Consider the following 12,116-nt stretch of genomic DNA (forward strand, 5'->3'; position numbering starts at 1 on the left):
TGGTGAAACATTATCCTGGATGCTTCTGTGAAGGTGTTTTTTTGATGAGATTACCATTTAAATCACCAGGTTTTGAATAAAACAGATTACATTCCATGTATGTCCAACTACAATTCTTTTCTGAGGCTTGCCCGCCTCTTCCCTCAGATTTTGGACTCACTAAAAGTCCACAACTGCATGAGCCATTTCCTTACAATAAATCACTGTCCCTCTCTCTATGTAGTCTCTGTGTGTAAACACGTATCCTGTTGGTTCTCTTTCTCTGGAGAACCCTGATTAATACATATGGTATTCTCAGCTACTTGTGTGCCTAATTGTTATTCATTATTTTATTTCCAGAACTGATCAGTGTGTGACACATTGCAGGAGCCTAGTACTTATAGACTTGAGAATATTAATGATCTGACATTAATAGTCTTGATAATATTAATAATATGACATTCTTTTTTTCCCTGTAACAAAAAGAGTGCTTCATTTTCTTCTCATCTTCATCCATATTTCTGCAAAAGCCCAGCTTATATGAGGAATGAGGACATAGACAATATCTTTGATAATCATTTTGAGAAAAGAAAAAAGCTCTCATTTTATCTCTTTCATTTCTTATAGACAGGCAACTCTTAGAACAATAGAAAATGAAGAAATGGATATGTTGGTTATGGTGGTGGTGGAGGGGAGTAGGGGAAAACTTACCTGTTGTGGTATCAAAAGTTTAGGGAAAGAACATTAATGAGTTACTTCAGGTATGTTAGGAAAAAAGGAAAAAGAATAGGGAGAATTAGTCCTAATGTTTGAACTCACTGCATAAAACAGAGAGAGAGAGAGAGAAAATCAGCTTACTAAAAGGAAAGAAAATATGAGGTTTCTCTTTATCCCAGAGACTGTAAGCACCCAGATAATGGGCTTTAAAAAAAGGAGGAAATGAACTTTACTCAATGAAAAATATTATAATTTTTCTCTAAATTTATTCTACTAATTCATTACATGGTTTGAATGTTCTCATTGTGGTAGTCACTATCCTGCTTTATTTCTTATTTCATAGCCAGGAAAATCAACTTTTTCCTTTGTTTTGCACATAATTTGATTTGGCCCTAAGCCTTTGCACAAGCTATATACTTCCTGATTGGAGTATTTACTCTGATAAACTGTACACTCTTTGTTTTTGTCTCATGATTTTTATGGTACTTTATGTTCATAAATATGATTCAAATCCTTACTGAAGTAAAGCCAAAAAAAAAAAAAAAAGCATTTCAAAGCTGAATCTGTAACAAACTTCTTGAGAACACTGTTCATTACAGCATACATAACGAAAATTTTGTGAACATTATAACCTCTGTTGTTCCAAGTTAATTTACATCCAACTTTTCCATTTTGTTAGTTTTCACAGCGTCGTGCTCTGTCCCCCAGGCTGGGGTGCAGTGGCGCCAGCCATCGTAGCTTATTGCAGTCTCCACCTCTGGGGCTCAAGCGATTCTCCCACCTCAGCCTCCCTAGTAGCTGGGACTACGGGTATGCACCATCATGCCCAGCTAATTTTTTTGATTTTTAATAAAGTCAAGGTCTCGCCATGTTGTCCAGGCTGGTCTCGAACTCCTGGGCTCAAGCGATCCCACTGCCTCAGCCTTCCAAAGTGTTGGGACTACAGGCGTAAACCACCGCGCCCGGCCTTTTTCAGTTTTTTAAACTCTCTTTTGTACACTTACTAAAGTATAAGTTCCTTTCATTAACCACAAATTTAGGAACCCGTCAGCACCTCATATAATGCCTATTCTCTGGGGTGTATTAAAAAATATTATTGCTCGTTACTCAGCACCCAGAAGAGTACCCGGCACATAGTATGTGGTCACTAAGTATTTGGTGTCTGAAGGAATCATGAGTAACAGGAGTTAAAGTGACATTTATAAAAGCAATTCTGAACTATGGAGCAAAAAACCCAAATTTAAATTACTAGCAGTTAATTATACCATTCTTAGTTCACGGAGGTAGGCGAATTGAAAACTTTGGACATTTTTAAATTCTGTAAGGTTTAACATTTTTTCTTAGAGGATTCACATATCGTAATTTCATCCACCACTTCAGTCAAAAAAAAATAAATAAATAAAAGTCACCAGCTCCAAGGTTTTAGTGCGAAACGTTCTTTGGCCAGGATCTAGATAGTACTTTTGCTCACTCAACCGGAGCCCGATCTGGTGCCATTTTCACTCGACCGCCGCTTCGAAACACGCCCCCCCCCACCTCTCATCCCAAACCACATACATAGAAGGAAACCACAATTTCGCCAGGTCCTGGGAAAACTCGACGAGGCCAAGTATGAGGCCACAAGACACCGTTTTTAGTTCCGCGTTCTCCCTCTTCTAATCCTATTAGGTTTTGTCCAGACAACGTTTTGCTCTTTCAGAAGAGAAAGAGCGTTGTGCGCTCGTCGTTTTGGATTCGACAACCATAAGCGTCCCGTTAGGGCAGCCATCGCAGCAGACTAAGTTCGACAACTTTCTCTCCAAACTCCTCCCGGGCCTTCTTCCCAAAGCTCTCTCTTTCGCCTGGAGGCCCCGCCTCACGGCCGGGCAGCGCGGCACGCGCATGCCCGGTGCGCGCCGCCTGCGCTCTCCCCTGCGGCGCGCCGCCGCCCCGTAGGCCCTAGCGCGCCGCACCGCTCCTCCGCCGGATCGTCTGTGGGTGAGTCTCGAGCCAGGAGGCTCTGAGCCAGTGGCGATTGGCTGACGCGGTGGCTGCGCACTCGGCCTGAGAAACTCGGCGAGCGGCCCGGTGTCGACTCCCCGGGCTATGCCAGGCGCATCTCAGGTAAACGGTTGGGCAGGGAGGTTTGGGCGACGGAGAATGATAGTGGTGGGCACAGATCAGCCCTGGAGTTTTCGGCCGCAGACTTTTCCTTGGAGAAGGAGAAGGGGCCGCGCGGAGTCTGTACTTAGTGAATGCTGCCCCGCGTGGCCGGGAGTGATGGGGCTCTCTCGAAGGTCAGTGTCGTGGGGTCGGTCCTCAGGTGGCAGACAGCTCTTTCTGGGTATGGTTTTGGTATTGTCTCCAGTTTCCTAATACTGGACCTGAGCAGCTGAGCATTTATTCGAGGGTGTATTTTTTTTGTTTTTGTTTTTGTTTTTTTTCCCTTAAGTCGCGGTTAGTCAGAATGTTCCAGTCCTCGCTCAACCTCTGACCGACTCTGTGCCCATGAGAGAGTCGTTTTATATTTCATTTCTCACACGTGGAAGTGTGGCCGAAGAATGAGGGGCTTCTTGAAGCGCCCTGAGCCACGCTGTAAAAAGATACTGTTAGAATTTTTTTTCTTTGGGTTCACAATGTCCCTGGGCCCGGTGCAACGTTTGGGAAGTATTTTAAGCTCTATGGATGGAGGGAACAAGACAGCTGCATTATTAGACAAGGATGGTAGAAAGGAACAACTTTCCACAAACACACGCGTTTGGAAAAGCTCCTTTGAGCATTTTATGCAGGTTAAATCACAGTGGTAGTAGATAGAAATAAGCCAAAACAAAGGGCCAAACAAAACTACATTTCAAGGAGATGTTTTTTTCTTCTTCAGATAACTTGAATATACTATCACAAGTTATTGGCGTTTCAAAGTTTTTCCTTGTGATCTGGTATGGAGTTAATCTAAAATGACAATTACATAATCATTCTATGCAATCGTATGCCAATAAAATTAATTAAAAGTTTAATTTTTAATGTAAGGAATAGGAATCAAGACATGTCATTGATGGGAGGTAATGATGGCAATCAGCAAAATGAATGGGAGATGTATACAGTTTTCCTTCAAAGGCGTAGAGTTTATAGAGATATTTTTATTGCGTTAATATTTAAAATATAAAGACATAGAACAGTGCATGAATCATAAGTGTACAGCTCAGTGAATTTTCACAAAGTGTAAATACCCATGTATCCAGTATCCAGATCAGGAAAGAGCATTATTGCATCCCGAAAGCCCCACTTCATGGTTCCAAAGGTAATCATTATCTGGACTTAAACATTATCAATGAATTTCACCTATTATTTACTTTATATAAATGGAGCAATATGGTATTTAGTCCTTAGTTTCTGATTTTTGCTCAATATTTTATTTGTGAGATTTATTCAAGTTATGTAGCAGTTTGTTATTCTCATGCTGTATGTATAGTATTTCTAGTTTTTGGCTATTACCAATAGGGCTGCTATAAAGATTTTTAGAAATAGTTTGATGAAATTATGTATACTTTTTTTTTCTTCTTTTTTTTGAGATGGAGTCTCGCTCTGCTGCCAAGGCTGGAGTGCAGTGGCGCGATCTCGGCTTACTGCAACCTCCGCCTCCTGGGATCAAGCAATTCACCTGTCTCAGCCTCCCGAGTAGCTGGGACTACAGGTGCCTACCACCACACCTGGCTAAGTTTTGTATTTTTAATAAAGATGGGGTTTCACCTTGTTGGTCAGGCTGGTCTTGAACTCCTGACCTCAACTGATCCACCTGCCTCAGCCTCCCAGAGTGCTGGGATTATAGGTGTGAACCACCGCGCCTGGTCATGTATACATTTTTATTGCGTATATGCCTACTAGTAAAATTACTGTGTTACAGGATAGGCAGATGTGTGTTTGTGGTATACACTACTGAAAAGTTTTTCATATTGTGTCAATTTATACTTTAGTGGCAGCTTGAGAATTCTAGTTCCTCCAAATGCTTGCAACATTTCACACTGTCTTTTTCATTTTAGCCATTCTAGTAGGAATATAGTGAGATAACATTGGAGTTTTCCCATAATTTCCCTAATGACTGATGGTATTGAACACATGTGTTTACTGGCATTTGGATATCCTCTATTTCTGTAAGGGACCAGACAATAAGTGTAGGCAGCCCTCGCTTTGTAGAGTTTCAGTTAACCAAGTAATGTGTGAAGCTCGGACTACCTGTATTTTAGGTTGTACAGGTTCTACAGTCTCTGTTACATATTCTTTCCTGTTTTTTTTCCTCTTTTCTTTGTTCCCAACCCTTTAAAAATGTAAAAACCATTCTTAGCTCATGGGTTATACAAAAACAGTTATTAAAAGATAACTTTAGGCACATGGAAATTTTAGAGTTTATATGACCATTCAGCAATTTCATAAATTGGATATCACCAGACCACAAGTTATTCAAGACTCCACCAAGAGGGTGTGAGGGGAAAACATTTATAAGGTGTTTATGGAAACAAAGAAAATGTTTGATTGGTAACAGTGGAATGTCTCTAGTTAGAAGTTGTTTGGTGGTTTCTGATTGATTAAACTCAAGTTTAGTTTTACTGTTTACATTGAGTTGGGTTTTGGTTTGTTTACATAGGAACCCAAAGTGCTGGAGCTGTCTCAACCTAATGGTTTCTCAATTAGTTTTTTTTTTTTTTTTTTTTAACACAGTCCTCTGGCTGGATTTGAGTTGTGGGCCATAGTGTGTAACCCCTGCTCTATTGAAAAATGTTTGTTCAATCTTTTGCCAATTGGTTGGATGTGAAATCAGTAACTGAGATGGGCTATATTAGAGAAATATAGATCCATAATACTATATCTATCTATGTGTGTGTGTGTGTGTGTGTGTGTGTGTATATATATATATATATATATATATTTTTTTTTTTTTTTTTTTGAGACAAGATGTACCTCTGTCACCCAGGCTGGAGTGCAGTGGGGTGATCTCAGTTCAATGCAGCCTCTGCCTCCTGGGCTGAAGTGATCCTCTCACCTCAGCTTCCCAAGTAGCTGGGGTTACAGGCACACACCACCATGCCCAGACTCATTTTAATATTTTTTTGTGGAGATGGGGTTTTGCCATGTTGCCCAGGCTGGTCTTAAACTCCTGAGCTCAAGTGATCCTCCTTCCTCAGCCTCCCTAAATGCTGGGATTACAGGCACGAGCCACCACACCTGGCCAGTATTGTAAAGCAGCATGTGTTATAGTGTTTTGGTGTTGAATTTCAGATCTCTACACATACTTTATTTGGTTTACCAGCTTTACCTTAAGACTAATTAGAGGTCAGTTTGATTCTTGTCTGAATTGTTTTTACTTCTACTGCTTTCTCCTCACCCTGTAAATCTGAAGGACAAAAGACAGGTAATAAGTGAGAAAAGAAAGAAGAGACAGTCTTTCTCTGATATTATTTAAAAGGCTAGGAAAGAAAAGGATGAATGTCTAGACAGTTCTGGATATTTTGAGTAAAAATATGTAAAAATATATTATATACTTATTGTAATATTTTGAGGTACATTTTGTCCTTTGAGCTGTTCCATCTTGGGATGGCTTTTCTGATATTTTTATCTAGTGATTGAGTACACTCATGATATAGGAAGTAATAGCCATTGACTTGGGCTGTGAAGCTCAACTGTGACACCTCTTCCCAGGATGGAGGTCCTTTCTTCCTTAAATGTCTCTTTGGGCTGCCCAGTTCATCTTTTACTCTTGGCCCCCTGCCTTTTGCTCAGTATTGCCCAAAATTTTACTTTAATACCATTCAGCCCACCATCCATGTTAACATTTTTAGCTAACACTTTCTAGGTTTTTGTTGTTCTTGTTATTGCTTTTAGAAACAGGATCTTGCTCTGTCACTTAGGCTGGAGTACAGTGGTGCAATCATAGCTCACTGTAACCTTGACCCGGGTTCAAGCTGTCTTCCCCGCTGCAACCTCCCAAGTAGATAGGACTGCAGGTGCTCAACATCACACCTAGCTCTTTTGTTTTTTGTTTTTGTTAAGACAGAGTCTCCCTTTGTTGTCCGGGCTAGTATCCAACCCCTGGCCTCAGGTCCTCCTGCCTCAGCCTCCCAAAGTGCCAGGATTACAGGCATTAGCCACTGCACCAGCCCCTTTCTTGTTTTTAAGTAATTTATAGAGGTGAATTTAGTGCAGATTTAGATATATGCTAATACTAATGAAGGGTGTGAGGGTAATTTCATCAGTGTGATCCTTTCTTAGATATGTATAATTTTTTTTTTAGTCTTACTTGATTGTTATGCAGATAGATTTAAGATGGGCCTCACCTTCCACTATCAATTCATTGCAGTTAAGTAAGCTTTTCTTATATAGAAATTCTGGATCTAGTACATACTGCATTTCATTACACGCACACACACACACACACACACACACACACACACACACACAATGACTAATGTAAATACCTTCCTGCTTTATGAGTCCCACACAAAGCAATTGTATTCATATGCAGTGTTTTTCCTGGCACTCCTTGAATCAGCTTGGAGTCACTGCAAATTATTATAGGTAATAGAGGGCATGTGCCAGTAGAAGGGATTCTCAGACAAGGGAGTCCCCTCCCTCCATGGCTTCAGACTTCATAAGGGAGCAAATAGGGAATTTATGTGGCACAAATATTTAATTTGTACCATCATCCTTAGGTGGTGCTTTCATGTTAGTAAGGATGTATTTGTGAGTCCAGCTGTAGTCATTAGCTTCCGACAGTACCTTCTCCCCTGCGTATTGCCTGCACTACATTGCCATTGTTGACTTCTGGGACAATTTTCCAGGATTTCATTACTAACAAACCTTGCCTTTTCTGGTTGCAGTTTTTAGATACTTTATTTAGGTTACATTTAATCTTGTTTACCATATTTAGGGTGACTGTGTGTTCAAGGTGAATGTATTTGTCTATTGCTTATTTGTTGCTTTTATAATTTATTTCCAGCAAATCTTATTACTAGTACGTCCAGCTACCTGGGACTGGGGATGGGCAGATGGCTCACTTTCACTTGCAACATCACGTACCATCTAGAGATGGCTTTAGGGTTGATGAGAGAAAAAGATAATGCACAAGATTAATCAATTGTAGCTGCTTTTGTCAGCATTGTATTATTATTCTCTGTATTGAATTTATTAGATTTTGAGACTATCATAAAGAGAAGATAGAACTGTTTTAGAGCATTAATTACAAAAACAGTTTACTATAGTGGAAAGAGCACTGGGCATAAGAGCAAAATAAGTGTGGCTTACTACCTGTTTGTGTTAATTTTTCCTGGAACTCAGCTTTCTTTTGTGAAATGAGGCATTTTGATGAAGTATCTCTAATCTCTGGTAATCTTTTTCAAAAGACTGCCAAGAGACCATAGGGGTCATTTAGGCTACCTTCTCAGTTTAGTCACATAGTTACTAGAACCTATTTTTTTTCTGATTTTTATTCCAGTTGCTTTTTCCATTATACTACCTGTGATAGGGAGCCTTCTAAAATGACCTTGGTATTCACTCTTGTGTAGTTCCTTCTTCTTGAGGGTGAACTAGACCTAGAGGCTCACTTCTACTAGAATATGGCAAAAATGGTGTGATGTCACTTCTCAGATTAGATTACAAAATCTATGACTTCCCTTTTTGCTGGCACTCTCTTGCTCACTCACCTTGAGGAAGTCAGCTGTCATGTTGTGAACTGACCTGTGAAAAGGCCCACCTGTCAAGGAAATGAAGGGGACCTCCAGCCAGTAAGGAACTGAGGTTCTCAGTCTAAAAACCCTCAGGCATTTATTTATTTATTTATTTGAGATGGAGTCTCACTTTGCCGCCCAGGCTGGAAAGCAGTGGTGCGATCTTGGCTCACTGCAACCTCTGCCTCCCGGGTTCAAGCAATTCTCCTGCCTCAGCCTCCCCAGTAGCTGGGACTGCAGGCATATGCCACCACACCCAGCTAATTTTTTATATTTTTAGTAGTGACAGGGTTTCACCACCTTAGCCAGGATGCTCTTGATCTCCTGACTGCGTGGTCCGCCCACCTTGGCCTCTCAAAGTGCTGAGATTACAGACGTGAGCCACTGCGCCCAGCCCCCTCAGGGATATTAATCCTGCCAACGACCACCGAGAGAGTTTGGAAGCAGATCCTCTCCCTGTTGAACATTGAGATGACTGCACCCCTGGCTGACACTTTGATTCCAGCCTTTTGAGAGACCCTGGGCTGGAGGACTTAGCTAAGCAACACTCAATTTCTGATTTTTAGCAACTGTGAGATTACAAATGTGTATTGTTTTAAGCTGTTGAATTTGGGTTTAATGTGTTAAGTAGTGATATGGTTTGGCTGTGTCCCCACGCAAATCTCATCTTGAATTGGAGCTCCCATAATTCCTTCATGTTGTGGGAGGGATCCAGTGGGAGATAATTGAATCACAGGGGTGGTTTCTCTCATACTGTTCTCATGGTAGTGAATAAGTCCATGAGATGTGATGGTTTTATAAGGGGAAACCCCTTTTGCTTAGCTTTCATTCTCTTTTGCTGCTGCCATGTGAGACGTGCCTTTCACCTTTCACGATGATTGTGAGGCCTCCCAAGCCACGTGGAACTATGAACCCATTAAACCTCTTTCTTTTGTAAATTGCCTGGTCTCAAGTATGTCTTTATTAGCAGCGTGAAAACGGACTAACACGGTAAACAGACTAACACAGTAAATGGACTAATACAGTAGAGTGGGGTGCTGCTGAAAAGATACCCGAAAATGTGGAAGTGACTTTGAAACTGGGTAGCAAGCAGAGGCTGGAATAGTTTGGAGGGCGCAGAAGAGGACAGGAAAATGTGGGAAAGTTTGGAACTTCCTGGAGACTTATTGAATGGCTTTGCCCAAAATTCTGATAGTGATATGGACAATAAAGTCCATTCTGAGGTGGTCTCAGATAGAAATGAGGAACTTATTGAGAACTGTAGCAAAAGCAAAGAGACTGGCGGCATTTTTCCCCTGCCCCAGAGATTTGTGGAACTTTGAACTTGAGAGAGATGATTTAAGATATCTGATGGAATAAGTTTTTTTTTTTTTGAGATGGAGTTTTGCTCTTATTGTCCAGGCTGGGGTGCAGTGACACGATCTCGGCTCACTGCAACCTCTGCCTCTGGGTTCAAGTGATTCTCCTGCTTCAGCCTCCTGAGTAGCTGGGATTACAGGCACGCACTACCACGCCCAGCTAATTTTTTGTATTTTTAGTAGAGACAGGGTTTCATCATGTTGGCCAGGCTGGTCTGGAACTCCTGACCTCAGGTGATCCACCCACCTCGGCCTCCCAAAGTGCAGGGATTACAGGCATGAGCCACTACACCCAGCCAGTGGAAGAAATTTTTAAGCAACAAAGCTTTCAAGAGGTGACATGGCTGCTGTTAAACACATTCAGTTTTTTTTTTTTTTTTTTTAATACTTTAAGTTCTAGGGTACATGTACACAAAGTGCAGGTTTGATACATAGGTATACATGTGCCATGTTGGTTTGCTGCATCCATCAACTCATCATTTACATTAGGTGTTTCTCCTAATGCTGTCCCCCGCCCCAGCTCCCCATCCCCCAACAGGCCCTGGTGTGTGATGTTCCCTGCCCTGTGTCCAAGTGATCTCATTGTTCAGTTCCTACCTATGAGTGAGAACTTGCGGTGTTTGGTTTTCTGTCCTTGTGATAGTTTGCTCAGAATGATGGTTTCCAGCTTCATCCATGTCCCTGCAAAGGACATGATCTTATGCTTTTTTATGGCTGCATAGTATTCCATGGTATAAATGTGCCACATTTTCTTAATCCAGTCTATCATTGATGGACATTTGGGTTGGTTCCAAGTCTTTGCTATTGTGAATAGTGCCATATAAACATACGTGTGCCTGAAACACATTCAGTTTTATAAGGGAAGCAGAGCATAAAAGTTCAGAAAATTTGCAGCCTGACCCTGCAATTGAAAAGAAAAACCCATTTTCTGAGGAGAAATTCAAGCCAGCTGCAGAAATTTGCCTAAGTAACAAGGAGCCAAATGTTCATCCCCAAGACAATGGGGAAAATGTCCCCAGGGTATGTCAGAGGTCTTCATGGCAACCCCTCCCATCATAGGCCCAGAGGCCTAGGAGGAAAAAATGGTTTCATGGACCAAGCTCAGGGTCCCCATGCTATGTCTAAGGACTTGGTACCCTGTGTCCCAGACACGCCAGCCTTGGCTGAAAGGGGCCAATGTAGAGCTCAGGCCATGGCTTCAGAGTGCGCAGGCCCGAAGCCTTGGAAGCTTCCATGTGATGTTGAGGCTGTGAGTGCACTGAAGTCAAGAATTGGGGTTTGGGAATCTTCGCCTAGATTTCAGAGGATATGTGGAAACGCCTGGATATCCAGGCAGAAGTTTGCTGCAGGGATGGGGCCCTCATGGAGAACTTCTGGTAGGGCAGTGCATGAGGGAAATGTGGGATTGGATCCCCCACACAAAGTCCCTACTGGGGCACTGCCTAGTGAAACTGTGGGAAGAGGGCCACCATCCTCCAGACCCCAGAATGGTAGATCCACTGACAGCTTGCACCATGCTCCTGGAAAAGCCTCAGACACTCAACACTGACTTGTGAAAGCAGCTGGGAGGGAGGCTGTACCCTGCAAAGCCACAGGGGAAGAGCTGCCCAAGACATAGGAACCCACCTCTTGCATCAGTGTGACCTGGATGTGAGGCATGGAGTCAAAGGAGATAATTTTGGAGCTTTAAGATTTGACTGCCCTGCTGGATTTTGGACTTGCATGGGGCCTATAGCCCCTTCATTTTGGCCAATTTCTCCCATTTGGAATGGCTGTATTTACCCAATGCCTGTACCCCCATTGTATCTAGGAACTAACTTGCTTTTGATTTTACAGGCTCATAGGTGGAAGAGACTTGCCTTGTCTTGGGTGAGACTTAGGGCTGTGGACTTTTGAGTTAATGCTGAAATGAGTTAAGACTTTGGGGGATTGTTGGGAAGACATGATTGGTTTTGAAATGTTAGGACATGAGATTTGAGAGGAACCAGGGGCGAAATGATATGGTGTGGCTGTGTTCCCACTCAAATCTCATCTTGAATTGTAGCTCCCATAATTCCCTTATGTGGTGGAAGGGACCCAGTGAGAGATACTTGAATCATGGGGGCAGTTCCCCCATACTGTTCTCCTGGTAGTGAGTAAGTCCAGGTGAGTTCTGATGGTTTTATAGAACCCTTTCACTTGGCTTTCATTCTCTCCTGCCACCACCATGTGAAATGTGCCTTTTACCTTCCACGATGATTGTGAGACCTCTCAATCCACGTGGAACTGTGAGTCTGTTAAACCTCTTTCTTTTGTAAATTGCCTAGTCTTGGGTATGTTTTCATCAGCAGCGTGAAAACAGACTAATATAGGTAGCAATAGACAACTA

General features: G+C 42.1%; 1 protein-coding gene across 19 annotated transcripts in view; it reads left to right on the top strand.

Annotated features, from left to right (window-relative positions):
• The first annotated feature begins 959 nt into the window (after nt 1-959).
• MIPOL1 (mirror-image polydactyly 1) overlaps nt 960-12,116 on the top strand; it is a 401,793-nt gene continuing 390,636 nt past the window's right edge. For 11 of the 19 annotated variants that reach the window (XM_054530043.2, XM_054530050.2, XM_024232049.3 and 8 more), the window contains exon 1: nt 960-2,799. The gene's annotated coding sequence lies outside the window, so the exon portion shown is untranslated. Of the gene's footprint in view, nt 2,973-12,116 lie in introns of all 19 variants that reach the window. The other 8 variants (XM_054530045.1, XM_054530044.1, XM_063715563.1 and 5 more) reach the window with 5 other exon arrangements.

This window comes from Pongo abelii, chromosome 15 (assembly GCF_028885655.2).
Source record: "Pongo abelii isolate AG06213 chromosome 15, NHGRI_mPonAbe1-v2.0_pri, whole genome shotgun sequence".
NCBI classification, from domain to species: Eukaryota; Metazoa; Chordata; class Mammalia; order Primates; family Hominidae; genus Pongo; species Pongo abelii.